Raw genomic sequence first — 19,760 nt, 5'->3', positions numbered from 1 at the left:
ACCAAGACAAGTCAACAATGTACGGCCTTGCCAGTAAATCCCATGGACATCCTCCCTTCCTTTGACTTGTTCACTCTCTCAATTCTCCCCTTCACACTTCACTTCCTTCTGCACACTCAGCCTTGTCCTCCCAGGCATTAAACACTAGAGTCTGTCAAGCCTTTTGTCCTACAACCGTTCTCTTGTCATGGGCTCCAAAGGCTGCAATGACCACCTAATTGGCAGTGGCTCTCCAAGGTGTCTCTAGCCTTGGCTGTATGTGTCAATGCCTGCCTACAGGTCCTCATGGAGGTTCCAAAGCCACTGTGAACTCAACAGATCCAAAGCAGAATGCAGGATAAGTGGTCTCAATGTTCACTGGCCCTATATGTGCAAAACCTGGGACTCATCCTTGACTCCTTTCTCCCCTTACCCTATATCCGATCTTTCATCAGGTAGCTCCATGTTGTCTCTGCACAGTGTCTCACACCTGTCCACCCCTATGGCCACTGCTCTGGTCTAATCCACCATCTTCTGTCTCCTGGACCACTATGGTGGCCTCCCAACATCCTCACCTGACTCTTCCACTCAGGGAAATGTGTGAGGAGTCAAGTGATCTTGCTTGTCCTCTGCTTCCTCCCCTCCGATGTCCCCTCCATTGCTCTCAGTGGAAAAAGGAAATCCTTCCCCAGGGCCGCAGGGCTCCAGCTGCTTCTCCTGCCTCCCTTCCCTGCTCACTCCCATCACCTACTGAATGCCAGACACGTGAGAGCAGCCATTCCCAGGCCTTGAGTGCTCTCCTCCTTGCCCTACCCTTGTTCTCTCTGCATCCTCAGAAGGCTGCCCTCACCCTCCAGACTAGGTCTGGCTCCCTATGATAAACTCTCATGGCACTGTGGAACTTTCCCCAAAATACATCGCTTTGTGTAATTTTACCTTTGTATATTTCATTAAGTTCACTCTTCCCTACTAGACTCTAAGCTCCCTGAGTTCAAGGGCCATGTTTATTTTTTTCTGTTGTACCCTTAGCACTCAGCACAGTGTTTAGTACACAGTTAGTGTTCAATAAATATTCATTAACAGAAGGAATGATTGAATGAACTAATCTCCATATTCATAGTGCCAAACACAACTCCTGGTACATAATAAGTGTTCGGTAAATATTTTTGAATTAGACTGAATTACAGCCAGTTTCCAATAACTAGAAAAGGCATGTTATTTACAAAAAAAAATGAAGTGAATTGATTAGTTCACCACATAATGGAAGCAAAGATGTGAGGAAGTAAATGAATACAATTAGTTCCTTGTATATTAAACTTATGCAATGGAGGATAATTATGTTGAGTTGTGTCCCTGCCAAGCCAAAGTCAGAATCCAGCATGCGGTCGAATGCCTAACGTGCTTAGAATAGAGAGACGAAGTTAATGGTTAACTTACTAAAACCTTGGTTCTTTGATTTAGATTTATTTCCTTTCAGGATAACTTGCCAAGAAAGAGATTTCATATTTTCACCCTTACTCATTCACCAAAGGTCAGAGGAAAAAAAAGCAATGAGCTTGGACTGCAGCTTATTATGCAACCAGCAGCATGCTAGGAAATGCATATGTCCTATCGAGGAGCTCCCGAGGTCCCCACGGGGCAGGTACCACTGTCAGGTCCTCAAATCAGCAATGAACATCATGGGTTCCCTGAACGCACCACGCTGCAGCACGCTGCCATATCTTCATGCTGCTGTTTTCCTTGCCTGCAAGACCATTTCTCCAACACCGCTTATTTTGGGAAAAACTTTTCATTGGCCTTTGACAAGCAGCTCATGTGCTTGCTCTCTTGGGAAGCTTTTCCCCAACCCCCAACTAACCATTTTTTTTCCTTAGAGGTAACTCTGAACCTTCTGTAGGCATCTAACAGGTTTGGGAGAACATTTCCTGGAGTCAGTCTGCTCAGGTCCACAATACAGCTCTACTCAGTCAGTGCGTCCTTAGCCGCATCATTTAGCCTCTGTGTGCCTCAGTTACCTCATTTGTAAAATAGGGAAAATGGGGCCTACCTTCCATAAAGAGCTCAGCATCATGCCTGGCACACTACAACCTTTCAAAAAGTGCTAGCTCTGTGTTAGGGGGTGAGGAGCAATTCCCCTCCCTCTTTTCTGGTTTCTTCCATTTGGGATATTGCCTTACACATCTGTGCCCTCTTGCCCCATCCAAGGTGGTACAAGTTACCGAGTGGTGAACTGGAAAAGGAATGACACCAGCATACTGATGCTCACTGTGCCCTCTCTGTGGAGTCTGACTTTAGGGAGTGGCCTCTCTTCTGCTCCTTCTTGCCAGAAGCTTTTCAGGACCAGCTGCCATGAGGAGAGGTCTGTGGGGTCCAGATTTAGCATTGGCCAGGTGGGAAAGTCCAGCTAATTCTGGGCTTCAGCATTAGGAAGAGCATGATTACTGCCTTCCTGAGCTACGTTCCTTGGCCGCAGCTTTATCGCTGTAGAGGTGAGACTTGGTTCTCTATCAGCCTCCTCCTCTGTCTTGTCTCCTAACTGGAGGGAGGTGTTAATTACTGAGCAAATGGTCAACTGCCAAAAGCCATTATTACTTTAATAATTAGTGTTATAACACTGTAAATTTTCCCACTCACCCATGTCATCCATATCCCCTACAAAATTGTGGGCTCCTTTGGGGAAACTAACAATGTATGGGGCAAAAAGGCACTTAATGAATGCCTTTCTGCTTATTGGACTAGATTGGATCTAGATGACTCTGAGCACACGGCCTGTGGTTCCTATTTATTTCGCATCTCCCTGGGGTGTACTACACTGATACTGACATAATAGCGCCTAAAAGAAGACACTTTGAATAAGTGAAAAGTTAACATTTGGTTGATGAACAGATTAAAATGGCTTCAGTCAATGAAAACGCCAAGCCAATAATGGGTCCTAGAATTGCACTGTCACATGAGGTTGTTTGCTCAGAGTAGGAAGAATTGGCTGGGGGTTGTGAGAGGGTTGAAGAGTGGTTTCTTTGGGTGACCATCTTGTCCTGGTTTCCTTGGAATCTTCCTGGTTTTAGCATGGGAAGTTCTGCATCCTTGAAAACTACCCAGTCTGGGGAAAACCAGTTTGGCACCCTTGGTTTCTGATCATGAACCCATTCCATCTGAGGAAGCCACAAGCACTGCTTGGGCTGGCAGACTGATTGGATTGGAGGTGAAGTACATTCTTGAAAAGTGGTATCTCACCACCAGACTCTTAGAGAGAGTTGCAAAGGGTGACACCGCTAAAAGTGTACCACTAGGGTAGAAATGGGCAACGCACTGCTGCAAAGGCAAAGACAAGGAGTGTCAGTGTCCTTGCCAAAAACACAAGGACAGTGGCACCTGCCTTGCCAGGCATCATGAAGACAATGGAACAACACATTGGGGGTGTTATTTGCTCAGCCAGGCTCAATTCTCCCTTCTTTCTTGGTAACAAAACCCCAGCTCTCCTTAGGGATCACTGTGGCCAGCCCCAGGCAATGAATGATAAGTTGCCCATCCCCAATAAAGTCATAATTGATCAAATCCAGTGGCTTTTTCAGAATCGCCTGGAACCTTGTTAAGAGATCAGTGGGTACCACCTCCTGAATTCACCTCCTGAATTTCTAAGGAGGCATTAGAGAATTTGCATTTCTCAGAAGTTTCTAGGTGGCGCTGATGGTTCTGGGACTGCACTTTGGGAACTACCAATCGAATTAATCTGGACAATTGTGTTCCCCACTTTTCCAGCCACTGTGCAGCCAGCAGTGACCTTGTTATCCAGATCTAATCAATGAGATCTAATCAATGAGATGCAGACATTTTTGGGAAAGCATTTTTTGTGTACGTGATGAAAGGGGCACACTGAGCTGGAGTAGCCCTTCCACTCTCCCGCTTCTTCCTGCCTTCAATGTGGACGTGATATCTGGAGCTAAAACAACCATCTTGTGACAATAAAGCCAAAAACATGAGCAAAGGACCAAGAGAGATGCAGGGAAGCCACTCCTTCTTGTGAGCCTCTGAACACATGCCAGCAACCACTTACCTTGGGACTTAATATATTAGGAAAAATAACAAAACAATTTTATTTGTTCAGTGGGTCAGGTTGGCTATTACTAGAAGCCAGAAACATTCCTTTCTGATACTCAAAGCCAGGCACATAGCAGCGGCTTAGTAAATGCTAACTATTCTATTGTTAAATGTCCGGCCCCACTGCGATTTTACTAAGAGGCCAAAGAACAAGAGTTATTTGGGACAACAACATAGGAGCCAGGCTGCCTGGATTTGGATTCTCACTCCAACACTCACTGGCTGGGTGATGTTAGAGAAGTCACTCAGGCTCTCTGTGCATCAGCCTCCACACCTATATGATGGGTAAAATACAACACCTACCTCGTAGTGTTGTACATGGTGTGTTAACTGATAAAGGTTAAGCATTTGGAATAGTACCAAGCATGAACTAATGGCTACAAGTATTAGGTATTGCTATGAATATTATTCTATACTAGTGGCTTTTCCTCATATGTCACCCTTGTGATACAACAATGGTCTGATTAAATCATGACAAAATATTCCACTACTGATACATCTGGAAGTGTATTAGTGCTAATTAGTTATTGATGGTGACTGATCGCGCTGGGTAAATCTGGTTGTCCTACTTTACATGCCAGTGGGCTCTTTTCACATTTCCACTAGACCAGTTATTTCCAATGAATTTCATAACACACTTTCAACACTGCAATATTCATGAAGCTGTTTATTCAAACAGCCAAGAGTGAACTTTCAAGACGGCTAGTAACTCTTTCAAACAATCTCTAATGGAAAGTAAACCACAGTCCACATCCTGTACAAACACATGCATTTAAGCACTGTGTGCATCAAGCAAGAAAAGCAAACATCCCGTTCCTGCCCTCCTAAAAACCTGAAACCTGTGGCTCATTCCTTGCAGAGTTGGTGCTGGGTACAAGATTGCACATGGGTGGGTCATGCGTGTGTTTAGTCTGGCTAGTCCAATGATTAAAATTGTTTTGAATAAGTTGCAGTATTTAAAAATTAGACAATGTCATCCCCAAATTCTGGTTTCTGACATGCCTTAGTCTGTTTTGTGTTGCTATCACAGAATGCCACCAACTGGGTAATTTATTTATTTTTAATTATTTTTTCACAGTTCTAGAGGCTAAGAAGTCCAAAATTAAGGTGCTGGCATCTGAGGAGGGCCTTCTTTCTGCATCATCCCACAGAAGAAGGGCAGGAGAGTGTAAGATAACAAAGAAGCAAGAGGGGCTAAGCTTGCTTTTGTAACTCACTCTTGTGATAACTAATCTACTCCCATGATAATGACAGCAGTCCCTTCATAAGGACAGAGATTTCATGGCCTAATCACCTTTTATTAGGCCCCTCCTCTCAACACTGTTTCATTAGAGATTTAGTTTCCAACACATAAACTTTGGGGAACACATTAAAACCACAAGAAATTGGAAGATTTGCCAAAAAAATCTTGGGCCTGCGATGCCCTTCCACAATATTCTCTCTGATTCACCACTGTCACACCTGGCCCAGTTTATGCATCTCTGTTTCCTGCCTGATTCTGTAAGCATCTGAGGTATGGGTCACTGGGCTGCAGCAGAGAGAGGTCCCATCTGTTGATGGGGAGAGAGTCGGGCCATGGATGAAAAGGAGGGTTTGGTGTTCCCTGGACAAAGGTTTAAACAAAGGCTTAAACCCAGCCCCACTATTTGAGTCAGTGTGAACCTGAGGACATAAGTTAACTTCCAAGCCTAGATTTTCCATTTATTAAAATGGGGGTAGTGATGCCTGCATCTCCAAGTCAGGGTGAGGGCCACAGTGAGGTAGCAAAAGGCCAACTCAGCAAACAGAAGCCACTGAAGAGTGGCCACCCAATCCCCTGGTCCAGCCATGGGCCTTCAACCTAGTCACTTAACATCTCAGAATCTCAGTTTCTTCATCTGTACAATGAGGTAACACCTCTCTGCTAAGATTTTTCTTGGAATAAGACTATTATATAATCAGCATATAATGATGGCGATTATTTGTTTTTGAGTTTGTCTCTCCTTAGTACAGAAATAATCCAGGTAGCCAGATGATCCCTTAAGAAAGAGCCACAGTCCTGTTCATTGCTGAATCCAGGTGCCAGGCAGGTAATGCTGTGTTAAGCACTCAGTCAAGATAATGACATATATGCATGACCTACATTGAGTAGTGGGAGAATGGGTAGGGGGCTCTCCGAGGGAGTGGGAAATGAGATCACCCTCTCTACAGGAAATTGTTGATGTTTACACAGAAAGGGGGCTGACCAAGCTGTGGCAGGCATCTACCATGAAAAGCTTCCATTAGTCGCTCATTCAAAAAATATTTTGGAGAGAATAAATACAGTTTTACTGAGTGGGTATACACTTGTTGAAATGATGACTCAGTGTATGCTGCCTTCCAGGCCCTGTACTACGTACTGGGAACCAACACTGAACAAAACACACAATGAACCTACATCTGGGGAGCTGACCTTCTGGTGCAAGGAGACAAATCTGCAATTCAATGGTAGAAAGTGGCAAATTCTGGCCAGGTACGGTGGCTCATGCCTGTAATCCCAGCACTCTAGGAGGCTGAGGCAGGTGGATCACTTGAGGTCAGGGGTTTTAGCCAGCCTGGCCAACATGGCAAAACCCCATCTCTACTAAAAATACAAAAATTAGCCAGGAGTGGTGGCGCATGCCTGTAATCCCAGCTACTCGGGAGGCTGAGGCAGAAGAATCACTAAAACCCAGAAGGCAGAGGTTGCAGTGAGCCAAGATCACACCACTGCACTCTACTGCAGCCTGGGTGACAGAGCAAGACTCTGTCCCCAAAAAAAAAAAAAAAAGTGGTAAATTCTATGAACGAAAGTAAATCCAGGTATATGAGTTTCCAGGTGCTGGAAACAAATGGCCACATACTTGGTAGGTTAAATAATATGAATTTACTACCTTACAGTCCTGGAAGTCTCCCTGGACTGAAATCCTGCTGTCAGCAGGACTATGTTTCTTCTGGAAGATCTTGGGGAGAATCTGTCTCCTTGTCTTTTCAGCTTCCAGAGGTGTCCACATTCCTCAGCTTGTGATCCCGTATCACTGCGACTTCTGCTTTGGTTGTCACATCTTATCTCACCCTTATGCATCCCCTTTTATTTATTTAACTTTTGTTTTAGGTTCCGGGGTGCACGTTCAGGTTTGATACTTAGGTAAACTGCATGTCACAGGGCATTGGTGTACAGATTATGTCATCACCCAGGTAGTAAGCATAGTTCCTAGTAGGTAGCTTTTTGATCCTCTCCCTCCACCCAGTGTTTGTTGTTCCCCTCTTTGTGTCCATGTGTTTTTATTGTTCAGCTCCCACTTATAAGTGATACCCAAAGAAATATAAATCATACTATAAAGACATATGCACACAAATGTCCATTGCAGCACTATTCACAATAGCAAAGACATAGAACCAACCTAAATGCCCATCAACAATAGACTGGATAAAGAAAATGTGGTACATATACACCATGGAATACTACACAGCCATAAAAACAGGAAGATCACGTTCTTTGCAGCAACATGGATGGAGCTGGAGGCCATTACCCCATGCAAACTAACACAGGAACAGAAAACCAAATGCCTCCCTCTTATGAGGACTCTGATTACATTAAAGGCTACCTGTATAATCCAGGATGCTCTCCCCCATCTCAAATCCTTCAGTTAATCTCATCTAAAAAGTCCCTTTTGCCATGTAATATATACAGATTCTAACATTTAAGACACAGTTACATTTAAGGAGCAGTTATTCTTCCTTCTACATCAGGTAAGGTGATAGTGATTGTGTTGGGGCAGGAGCTGCAATTTTAGACAGGGTGGTCAGGGCAAGCCTTTCTAAAAAGAGGATAATAGAGCAGATCCATAAATAAAGTGACAAAAGATGCCATGCTGATATGAGGAGGATGGTTATTTCAGGAAGAGAGAACAGCATGTGCAAAGGCCCTTGGCAAAAAACATGCGTGACAGTCCCCAGGAGTAGCAGGCAGGCAAGGATGGCTGGACTGCTGTGTAGGAAGGAGAGAAAGTGGGAAAGCCAGGGTCAGAGGAGAGGTCACGAGCCCGCCATGCAGGGCTTCACAGGCTGGGGTAAGGGCTCTGGGAAGTTTTTCAAACATAATGAGAAGGTACTACAGGGTTCTGAGGAGGAGAACGAAAAATGTGGTCTATTGATGTTTGTTTAAGCTGTTTGGAAATATTCAAACTTGAATCAAAGCATCTTAGATGTAATCCAGTGGAGATAAAATTGCCACATGACGGTAACTAGGGAAGCAGGATCTCAGTAATTGTACAGCAATCTCAGCCTGCCTGATGAAAGCCGATTGAAAAGATGGGGTGAGTGGTCAGACATCAGCCCAGAAAAGGGGGAGGCAGAGCAAGCCCTTAGTGCTGGTGCAGCCTGTGCACACGTGGAAAGCAGTGAAAGGGGCGTTCTCAATTACTGGATTTAGGTCTGTTCTCCTCAAATTTTCTGAGTTCCCTGATAGGAGTGGAGGACTTCAGATGTGATGGCTCTGCTCCCAAGGATCCTCTGCCTAGCAGAGGCATGCCCAGGTCCTGGCACACATCAAAAGGGGGTGATGGGTGCAGTGGCAGAGTCAGGCACAAGGTCAGGGAGAAGAATCCACTCCATCCTGTTGGGACCATCAGGGAAAGTTTTGAAAAGCACGAGACACTGAGCATAGACATGAGGAATAACAAAAATTTCCCAGAGGATGAGAAGAAAGGATTTCAGGAAAATCTTCAGCAGTGGCATGAAACAGCAGGATGAGTTCCAGGAACAGCAAGACAGAAGTATGAGTGGAAGGGATGAGTGGGGCAGGGTGGAGGAAGGCTTAACCCACTGGATTGGTAGACATTTCCTTGGGCAGGAGAGGGTCAGGCCTCAGCAGAGCCTTAAAAAACCATTGCTCAAGGGGCCCCACCTCCCTTTATTTACCAAGTTGCTCTCCAATGCCTGATTTGGCCTCTCAGGGACTTCAGGTTTTGGAAAGCGGTTATTTTGGACAACAGATTAGACTACTGCAGTTCTCAGGAAGGTGTCCTCTTGGTGTGAACCGATTGGTTCCAGGGTGCTGAGTTTGTTCACAGGTCCAAGGCCAAGAGATTACTTTCTTTGCCTTTTGCCTACCTTCTCAAAGCCGACAGCCCAAGCCCGGTTTGGATTCTTCAGTAGCATCGCATTGTGCATGAAATAAGATCCATGCTCCTCACCATGGCCTAGAAGAACCCAGTCACCCCTCCTGCCAAACCTCCCCACTGTCATTCTCCTTGCCATCACCACAGTGTGTGTCAGTCACACATGGCTTCTGGCTGTGCCCCACAGCCCAGGCACTCTACTATCATACAGCCTTTGCCCTGCTGTCCCTCTGCCTGGAACGCCTGGCCCTGGTGCCCCAGTGCTGACTCCTTCCCATCCCCCAGGCCTCCCTCCCCTGGAGAAGGTGAGAGGTCTTCCCTGACCACCCTATTTGGGTCACCTCCCTTGGTACTCCCTACCTCACTGCTGTTTCTTTTGTATTTTTTATTTCTGTTTTAGGAATTGTCATGATCAGAAACATTTAGTGTTCTCCTATTGACTTGTTTATTGTCTGCACCTCTCCTCTGGGATGTCAACTCCTTGAGGACTATGAGTTTTGCCTGTTTCATTCATTTCAGCATCTCAAGCACCTAGAACAGTGCCTGGCATATAATAGGCACTCAATAAATATTTATTGAATAAAAAAAGAAAGAACAAGTGAATGAATAAATATTGAATGGGAGAAATCCAAAGGAGTGCTGGCTGTACACATTTGCAATGAGAGGGTCACTTCTGCCTAGGGGGTTAAGGATATCTTCAGGAAGTATCTCACCATAGTCATTGATAAAATAGGCACAATGATACCTACTTCTTAGGGTCGTTAAGGTGATTAATGTGGTAAGGTACTAAAGGTTGAGGCACACAAGAAGGGATATGTCAGTTCCTCTCAAGTTCGTGTTCACATTTAACATAATTACAATCAAGGTTGTTCTCCAAAATTGACAAAATTATTCTTAGGAGAATAAATAGGTGAGAATAGGTCAAATGTTCTGCCAAATAAGTTTTGAAGAGAAAAGTTTCATCCTACCAGATGTAAGAATACATAGTTTATTCATTCAACAGTAGTCATTGCACAGGATAAGACGCCTACAATGAACAAAAGAGACAGAAACTCTGGTGATGTGTACTCTACCAGAAACCAAGTCACAAAAATGTCCACCAGAGCTTGAGGAAGGTGGGGGGAAGAACACAGCTTTGGACGTTAACAGACCTAGGTTGGACTCCAATAAAGAAGAGAAGAGTTATTCAGTGAGCAGGGCAAGGAGAACTGGCTAGCTACTGGGGAAAAATAAAATAAAATGAACGTCTCTCCTTTCACTAGACTCCAAAATAAATTCCTGAGTGGATCAGAGTTACTTGTAACAACATAAAAGCCATAAAGCTCACTGCCTAACATGAAAAGCATTCAATAAATATCAGTCTCTTGCCTTCCCCATAACTCATGGAGACAACTATTTAGGTGTGTGATTTTGTCTCTCAGCAGATAATCTATTAGTTCAAGGCCACAGTCTCACAGGCTACACAAGGGCTGGAATCGACAGCTCTCCAGGCAATACGCACTGAGAAACTACGTGTATGTCCCTTGCTTCAAATGCTGAAGGTGACGTTTTACCCCAGAAATTCCAACTGCACCCTGTTCACAGGTAAATACTAACATTCGTGGCTCTGATTAGAGCTGTCTGCACACAGCTTCCCTTTCTCACCTCATTCACAGTCATATCCTGAGCTGATAGCAGCCAGAGAGAGATTCGGCTCCTGGCCAGTGTCCATTCTGGCTGGCCAGGGCCAGTAGCTGATCAGTTGTTCAGAAGGGACTCTTCCTCCACTACCTGTTTACTCCCCATGTGCCTGAGGCACTGCCTGGTACGAAGTAGACAGCCAGTATTTGCTAAGCTGAGCTGCAACCACCTCTTGTTGACTCATTAAAAATTGTTTTGTTTTCTAGTTGATTAATGTGCTTTGTAAAGCCTTAAAACCTCTTTTTACCCCTCGCTCCACACCCTTATCAGCAAAAACACTGAATCTATAAGCATTCAGGAAATCACATGCCTAATTCATACAGGAAAATATTACACAGCAATAATCTCAGGACAGAAGATAATTTGGATGCTGGTGGAAATGTGGAATTCAGGACAAGAAAAGAATCAAATACATGTTTGAGAGACAATAAGAATTAAACTATTGATTCCTCGAAAGCAAACACTGCCTTATGCATACCTCCTTCCTGCATTCCCAATGTGTACGTTTCCTAGGACAGTTGTAACAAGTTACCACCAATTACGTGGCTTAAAACAACATAAATTCATTGCCTCACAGTTCTGGAGGCCAGAAGTCCAAAGGGAAGGTGTCCTCAGGACCATCCTCCCTGTGAAGGTGCTAGGGGAGGATCTGTCCTTGTCTCTTCTGGCTTCTGGGAGTTGCCAGCTGTATCAGTCTGTTTTCACGCTGCTAATAAACACATACTGAGACCGGGTAATTTACAAAGGAAAGTTTAACTGACTCACAGTTCCACATGGCTGGGGAGGCCTCACCATCATAGTGGAAGGTGAATGAGGAGCAAAGCCACGTCTTACACGGTGACAGGCAAGAGAGCGTGTGTAGGGGAACTCTCCTTTATAAAACCATCAGATCTCGTGAGACTTATTTACTATCACGAGAACAGCAAGGGAAAAACCCACCCCCATGATTCAATTACCTCCAGCCACGTCCCTCCCACAACACGTGGCAATTATGGGAGCTATAATTCAAGATGAGATTTGGGTGGGGACACAGCCAAACCATATCATCAGCCATCCTTGGCCATTCTTGGCCTTCCCTGGCTTGCAGCTGCATCACTCCCACTTCTGCCTCTGTCCTCACATGGCCTTCCCCTTTATGTGCCTGTCTCTGTTTTCTCTTCTTATAAGGTCCATTCTAAATCCAGGATTTTATCTCAAGTTGCTCAACTAATTACGTATACGAAGACCCTATTTCCAAATACGGTCGCATTCTGCGGTTCTGGGTGGGCCTAATTTTGAGAGAATTGCTAACCCAAGACAGCACCTGACATGAATAAGAGGTTCAATAAATGATGACTGGATGTAACTGAATGAGCCTCATCTGTGCCACTGATGCAGAATCAGGGCAATTAATACTGTCAATTCACCACAGCCCCAAACTCTTCCCTCTGCCCCCTGCCCCCTGCACTCAAGAGCTGCCTGGTTATCAGACCCTCACACCAGGCGAACCTCACCAGGAAAGATTTGGTCCCAGCAGTCAGTTGTTTAAGTACTTAATGTGGTTAATATCCATTCTACACAACGAGGACATTTAAATTTTCTGGGACGCTCAATTTTATGGCAGCTAATGGAGGATGTTTGCTTATGTTTAACGGAAAGATAAGTAAAAATGTAATCATCGGCATCAAGATCCCAGCTTGTTTATTCTCATCTGGTTAAGCTCCCTTCACGGCTCATGAATAAAGCACTTAGGCAGCACCAATGTCCATGGCACCTTTATCTCAGCATTGAGCATTCTGAGCATTATGTGAGTAATGCTGTCATCTGTGCAAAAGGAGAGGGAATAGACATTATCCCAACTATTACCTATCACCACTCCCCTTTCTGCTGCTCAGTATTGAGCTGAAAAATATCAGTAGACTCTAAAACACAAATTAGGTCCCAGACCCTGTATTATTCATTCCCTAAAAAGATCAGGAAATTGATAACTGGGTTTTCAGTAGAAATGGCCATGCTTTAGATATTGCAGAGCTGTCCGTCGAATCATTTGTTGAGAGATTGGCAGCCTTTACAGGTGATATAGTCATGTTACTTTCTATTCACCTGATTTGTCCTAAGTTGCACAGCTGAGGGTTGGTTTAAAAAGCAACTAAAAGCCGGGCGCGGTGGCTCACGCTTGTAATCCCAGCACTTTGGGAGGCCGAGGCGGGCGGATCACGAGGTCAGGAGATCGAGACCACGGTGAAACCCCGTCTCTACTAAAAATACAAAAAATTAGCCGGGCGTGGTGGCAGGCGCCTGTAATCCCAGCTACTCGGAGAGGCTGAGGCAGGAGAATGGTGTGAACCCCGGAGGCGGAGTTTGCAGTGAACCGAGATCGCGCCACTGCACGCCAGCCTGGGTGACAGAGCGAGACTCCGTCTCAAAAAAAAAAAGCAACTAAAGCTATCTCACCTGGCGCTGTCAGCTCTGATTCTACTCTACCAGAGTGAGGAGCTAAATCACAAAATTTTGTTTCCAAAATATCTTTCTATTTCTACAACTCTAACATACACAGGTGCTCATCTACTTTGCCATGGGAACATGTCCAGGCAGCACTAGACAGTGAGACATTGGGCAGTGTGAGTAGCACAGCTGTCCTGGCGAAGACACCCTAGACGATCTGACAACCAGCCAACTCCCAGAGAAGCGAGCCAGCCCAGCCAAGCTCAGCAGGGCTGGCCTGCAGGGCAGTGGGGGGCTGAAGGCTTGCTGGAGTGGCTGCTAAGTAGTATTACTGACAAGGAGGTGGAGAGAACAAGGGAGGGATGGAGGGAGAGAGAAAAATGACAAGAAGGGATGGAGATAAAGGGCACAAGGACTATCCTAAGAGGAGCCGGGTATTTTAGCTACAGGAGAACTAAAACAATTTTAACAAAGAAGAAGTGGAGGACCCACTCTATCCAATAGTAAGGCCTTCTCTGTAGCTCTAGTACTCAAGACTGGGTGGTATGAGCAGACAGACAGACATATGGAGGCATGGAACATAACGGAGAACCCAGACTCACATGATGTGCCCAACTGGCTTTTGACTGAGGTGCAGAAGCAATTCAGTGGAGGGAGGATGGCTTCTCAACAAATGGTGCCAGGGCAACTGGACAACCACAGGCCAAAGTGAAGCTCAACCTAGGTTGAGGCAAGGGCCTCCGGTAGATCTGATGGGGGCAGATCACTGAACAATTCTCCTAGATGGGAATGAGAGGCAGCCCCTTCGTGGGGGTCTGTGGGAGAGGGAGGTCCACAGGAGGCAGAGTTACAGATGCAGTGAAGTCACTGGGTTTGAAGCAAGGAGTTGGGGAGTAGCTCTTTTCACTATGAAGGAGGAAGCAGACCCCTTGAAAGCAGAAGCAGATGGAAAGTGAGAGAATAGAGATGCGGGGATGAGAGTAGAGAGGAAAACCAGGGAGATGTGTCCCAGATGACCCTGGAGCCCAGACATATGCATGTGGCCCGATAGCTTCCGAAAGCCAACACTGGGTGCAGCAGCAGGCTCAGCCTGCTGGGCATCTCCCTGCATCGCTGGCCTCAGGCCAAGTAAGGCTGCTGTGGTCCACCACGCCCACCCACACCAGGTGCTGCTGCAGCTGCCCCCATGACTCTGCCTGAATCGCTTGATTCCTGTCTCTAACCATAAGCTGCTCAGGGAGGGGGGCTGGAGGGACCTGTCACATTAATTTCTACATTCTCAGTTCCTAGCCTGAGGCCACATGTGGGAAAGCCTTGTATTAGTTTTCTATGCTACAAAATAAATGATCAAAAATTCAGCGGCTCTCAGCAACATGCATCTACTAGCTCAGTGTTCTGTAGGTCAGAAATCTGAGCAGGATCAATGGGGTTCTCTGTTTAAGGTATCAGAAGACCAACAACAAGGTGTTGACCAAGCTGCTCTTGTTGGACATCCTGGGGAAGAATCTGCTTCCCAGATCATTAAGATAATTAGCAGGATTCCGTTCCCTGCAGCTGTAGGACTAAGGTCCCTGTGTCTTTGCTGACTGTGAGCTAGGAGTCTTCTCAGCACCTAGAGGCTTGTCTAGTATACTGCAACAAATCCCTCTTCTGCTTCAAATCTACCTTACTTTCCTTTCTGCTACTAGCTGAAGAAATCTGTCTGCTTTGAGAGAGTTCCTGTCATTAGATTAGGCCCACTTGCATAATATCCTCTTCACAATGTAATGGAACATAAGCCAGGAGTAAGATTGGAGGGGAAGGTTCATGATGGGCCATCTTAACATTGTGCCTCCTACAGGACCCAGTAGGTGACGAATTCTTTGTTATGAACAGCCAAAGAGTAAGGATGTCCCCTAAAACACACACGTGCATCTATATGCATGCTCACACATAAACACACACATGCATACAGGTGCATACACACACACATATGTACACATGTGTGCACACATACACATAGTCTTGTTCCCTTACTAGCCTAACACAAACTGGAATAATAAAATGGGAAGCCTCATTGAGACCCTTTATATCTATGGCCTATGGTGTCTCTGTAGAGTTAAGATCTTCTGTTTATTTTGTATTTCCTTTCTGACCTTCCATGAGGATCTGGCTCTATTCCAGGCCCTGAGCCAGGAACAAACCAAACTCAGTCCTGGCCACCCAAGCCCTCACTTTCCGGTGGGTTAGGAAACACTGCATGAGATGTGGGAGAAGAGAGGGACCCTCAGGAGGCAATAGGCTGGGGGCCAAGAAGGGAATGTCCATCCACCTCTAAGAGAGTCAGGGAGGCTGCAGAACTAAGAAAATGCCAATGGTTTTACAGAGAAGAGCAGAAAGCACATAGCTCTCAGCAACACAGTGAAACCTTTTGCTCACTCGGACATCTAATGAACTTAGAACAGCCAGAGATTTCGGGACTTTTTCTCTGTGAGAGAGCAAAATTATGTAATTTGAGGAAGTGAGCTCAACTTAACATGCTGATGGGGTTTGTGATAGTTCCCCTGGCCAACAAGCTGGGAGGATGCTGACATTTTGGCAGAACCAGGGCACGAGAGACTTACTTTTTTGAATAGATGATATGAGAATTTACCTTACCTCTCTTCTCCTCTGCTCCTATAAAACAGAGGTCACAGGTGTGTTGTGAAAATTAAATGAGATCACACATGAAAAGGCTAACAGGCTTTGATCTGAGCCCCACACATACTAAGTGATCAATAAAAGGCAGGAGGGCGAATGGTGAAAAGGTGAAATGACATGAGGATGAGGAGGTTGATGGTGGTGGTGGTGGTAATCATAGTTGTCATGGATCAAACTGTATCCCCCCAAAACTCATGTGCTGAATCCTAACCCCCAGTACCTCAGAATGTGACTGGATTTGCATATGTGGTCTTTAAGGAGGTAATTAAGGTTAAATGGGTCAAAAGGGTGGGGCCCTAATCCAATATGACTGGTGTCCTTGTAAAAAGAGGTGATAAGAACACAGAGGCACCCAGGGTGGCCACGTGGAGGACACAGAGGGAAGGTGGCCATATAAAGCCAAGGAGAGATGCCTTGGAAGAAATCAACCCTGCCCACACCTTGATCTCAGACTTCTTGCCTCCAGAACTACAAGAAATAAATGTTTGTTGTTGAAGCCCCCCAGGCTGTGACACTTTGTTATAGCAGCCCCAACAAGCAAATATGATAACAATGATGCTAGCATTGTGATTGGAAAAGCACAGGGCTGGGTGTCATCAGGAGCCCGGGTTATGGAGGAAAACAACTCCTTCAATCCTCATTTGTGCCGGCTGCATGAGGCTCCAAGGAAGATGAAGCCGAGTGCAGAGAGAGCAGCCGGGAGGCATGTAGGATCCAGGCAATGAGGGAAACTTGAGAGACACATGGGAAACTGACCAGCAAGACCACGGGACACAGCCAGAGAAGTGTGGAGCAACACCTTCTGTCTCCACAGCTTGGGGCATGAGTGACACATGGACAGCAAGGCCTCAGGGAGCAGAGCCCACAGGAGAAAGAAGAACCACTCTGCGGGGAGGTGGGGAAGTTGGCTTGGGTCCTGTTGAGTTTGAGGCAGCTGTGGTAATAAAGAAGGAGACCCAGCAGTGAGAAATGAGAAAAGGAGCTGGGATTTGGGCTCCACAGCCACAGGAGGAAATGCATGAGCTGGTGCAGGTGGAGCAAATAGAGAGTCAAGGCAAGGGCTGAGGGTGGAAGAGCACCAACAGCTGAAGCAGGTGGAGAAGGGACTCAGGCAGAGAAGGAGTGCACAGAGAGGTGGGAGAGAACCAGGGAGAATATCATGGAACCCAGGCAGGAGGGTGCAGCAAGGGAGTGGTCCAGCAAGGCCAACACCAGATGCAGTCAGCCCAGCAACCTCAATGAGAACCAGGACCTGCACATAGTAAGTCCTCCAAGCATTGGCAAAGGAACAGCTGAGTGAGTAAATGAGTGAATGAGTAAATGAATGAGTGAGTGAATGAATGAGTAAATGAGTGAAGGAGTGAATGAGTCAGGGAATGAATAAGTGAGTGAGTGAGTGAGTGGGTGAATGAGTGAGTGAGTGGGTGGGTGAATGAGTGAGTGAATGAGTAAGTGAGTGAGTGAGTGAATGAGTGAGTAAAAGAATGAGTGAATGAATGAGCAAGTGAATGAATGAGTAAATGAGTGAATGGGTGTGTGAATGAATGAGTGAAAGAGTGAGTTAATAAGTGAATGGATAAGTTGTGAATGAGTGAAGTGAGTTAATGAGTGAATGAATGAATGAGTGAGTGAGTGAATGGGTGAGTGAGTAAATGAATGAGTGAGTGAATGAGTGAACAAGTGCATGAATCAGTGAATGAATGAGTGAATGGGTGAGTGAATGAATGAGTGAATGCATGAATGGGTGAGTGAATGAATGAATGAGTGAATGACTAAATGAGTAAATGTGTGTGAGTGAATGAATGAGTGAATAAGCAAGTGAATGAGTAAAAGAATGAGTGAAGGAGTGAATGAAGGAGTGAATAAATGAGTGCATGAGTGAATGAGTGAATGAATGGGTGAGTAAGTGAATGAGTAAATGAGTGATGAGAGAATGAGTACGTGAATTAGTGAATGAGTGAGTGAATTAGTGAGTGAATGAGTGAATGAATGAGTGAATGGGTGGACACTGTGAACACACAATCACTCTTGCATGGTTCTGTGGAGGTTGATCCCTTCTGTCCCATTTCCCACTGACAGTGAGATCTGCATGGACAGGCCTGGGCTGTGTTCTCCTCAACTTTTCTGGCCCCTCAATTGTGGCTGGTAGCCAAGTGGTGCCCAGGACAAGTCTCCTGAACAGGATGATTGTCCCTGGCCTGTCCCTGGGGGCAGCAGTCTCCTTAGTTGTCACAGCAAGACTGAACACAGACTTTGGTGCCAGGCAGGCCCCACTCCAGCCTCATCCCTTCCACCCACTAGGACCTGAGGCTTTGTTTCCATTTCTGTGAAGTGGAAACAATAATATCTCTTACCTTCAGAAGTCATTAACACCCAGTCCAGTACACTACCTGGCAGATCAAACCTGCTCAAGAAATTATGCCTGCTGTTATCCTTTGCCCTTGGTGTTATTGTTATCATAATTATGATTACTGCTAATTGGTCCTATTCTCATTAATATTATTATAATGACCTGATTGCACAGCCAGAATTGGAGCCAGCTTTTCCTCTTTCACTAGTTTTATGACCTGTTCCCTAATCCTTAATAGAAGAATCATAACAACAGCTATATAACAGGGTCGTTGTGGGACCAAATTCTTTAATACATGTAAAGTGCTTACAATTTGCCATTGCAAGGAAATGGAACCAACCTGAGTGCCCATTGACCAAGGAGTGAATAAAGAAAATGTGGTATATATACACCATGTAGTACTACTCAGCCATAGAAAGGAACAAAATGTATTTTGCAGCAACTTGGATGGAGCTGCAGGCCATTATTTGAAGTAATTCAAGAATGGAAAACCAAATATCATTTGTTCTCACTTATAAATGAGTGGGTCCTGAGGACCCTAAGCTCTGAGGACTCAAAGTCCTAAGAGTGATATAATGGACTTTGAGGAGGTTGGAAGTGGGGAGGGATAAAAGACTGGATATTGGGTAAATGACTAGATTGAATGTACACTGCTGGGGTGATGGGTGCACTAAAATCTCAGAAATCACCACTAAAGAACTTATCCATGTAACCAAAATCCACCTGTACCCCAAAAACTATTGAAACAAAAAGAAGAAATAAAACCAAATATTCTTAAATGAAAATATAATTGTATAACATAATTTCTTAAATGAAATATTATTTTATAATACATAGAAATTATGTATATTTTTCTACATGTATTTTCTCTATATATTTCATACATATATGTAAAGTGCTTAGAAAAAAGCTTGGCATCAGATACTTTCTCGGTCATTAGGCTTTTAGTTGTAATTTGTTACTAACACAGGAAATCTCAAAAATTCTCATGACTACACACATCATCTCTAAACATTACATTCACTCCACAAGTATTTTGTACAGTATTTCCGCCTTATCCAAGGGAGATACGTTCCAAGATTCCCACTGGATGCCTGAAACTTTGGATAGTACTGAATCCTATATATACTATTTTTTTCCTATAACATACCTCCCTATGAAAAAGTTTAATTAATAAGTTAAGCACAGTAAGAGATTAACAATAACTAAATATAGGAAAATTGTAACAGTATACAGTGATAAAAGTTATGTGAATGCTTTCCCCTTCTTTCAAAATCTCTTCTTGTACTGCACTCCCCCTTTCCCTTCTTGTGACAATATGAGATGATAAAATGCCTATGTGATGAGATGAAGGGAAGTGAATGCCATAGGCATTGTGACAGAGCATTAGGCTACTACTGCCTTCTGCTGTATCGATCAATCTGATTCAG

At 44.9% G+C, this 19,760-nt stretch overlaps 1 protein-coding gene across 2 annotated transcripts in view; it reads right to left on the bottom strand.

Annotated features, from left to right (window-relative positions):
- Positions 1-19,760, bottom strand: part of STK32B (serine/threonine kinase 32B) — a 431,273-nt gene that overhangs the window by 344,966 nt on the left and 66,547 nt on the right. The gene's annotated exons all lie outside the window — the stretch shown is intronic.

This window comes from Nomascus leucogenys, chromosome 20 (assembly GCF_006542625.1).
Source record: "Nomascus leucogenys isolate Asia chromosome 20, Asia_NLE_v1, whole genome shotgun sequence".
NCBI classification, from domain to species: domain Eukaryota; kingdom Metazoa; phylum Chordata; class Mammalia; order Primates; family Hylobatidae; genus Nomascus; species Nomascus leucogenys.
The sequence above is the reverse complement of the archived record's forward strand: the minus strand, read 5'-3'. Positions and strand labels throughout refer to the sequence as shown.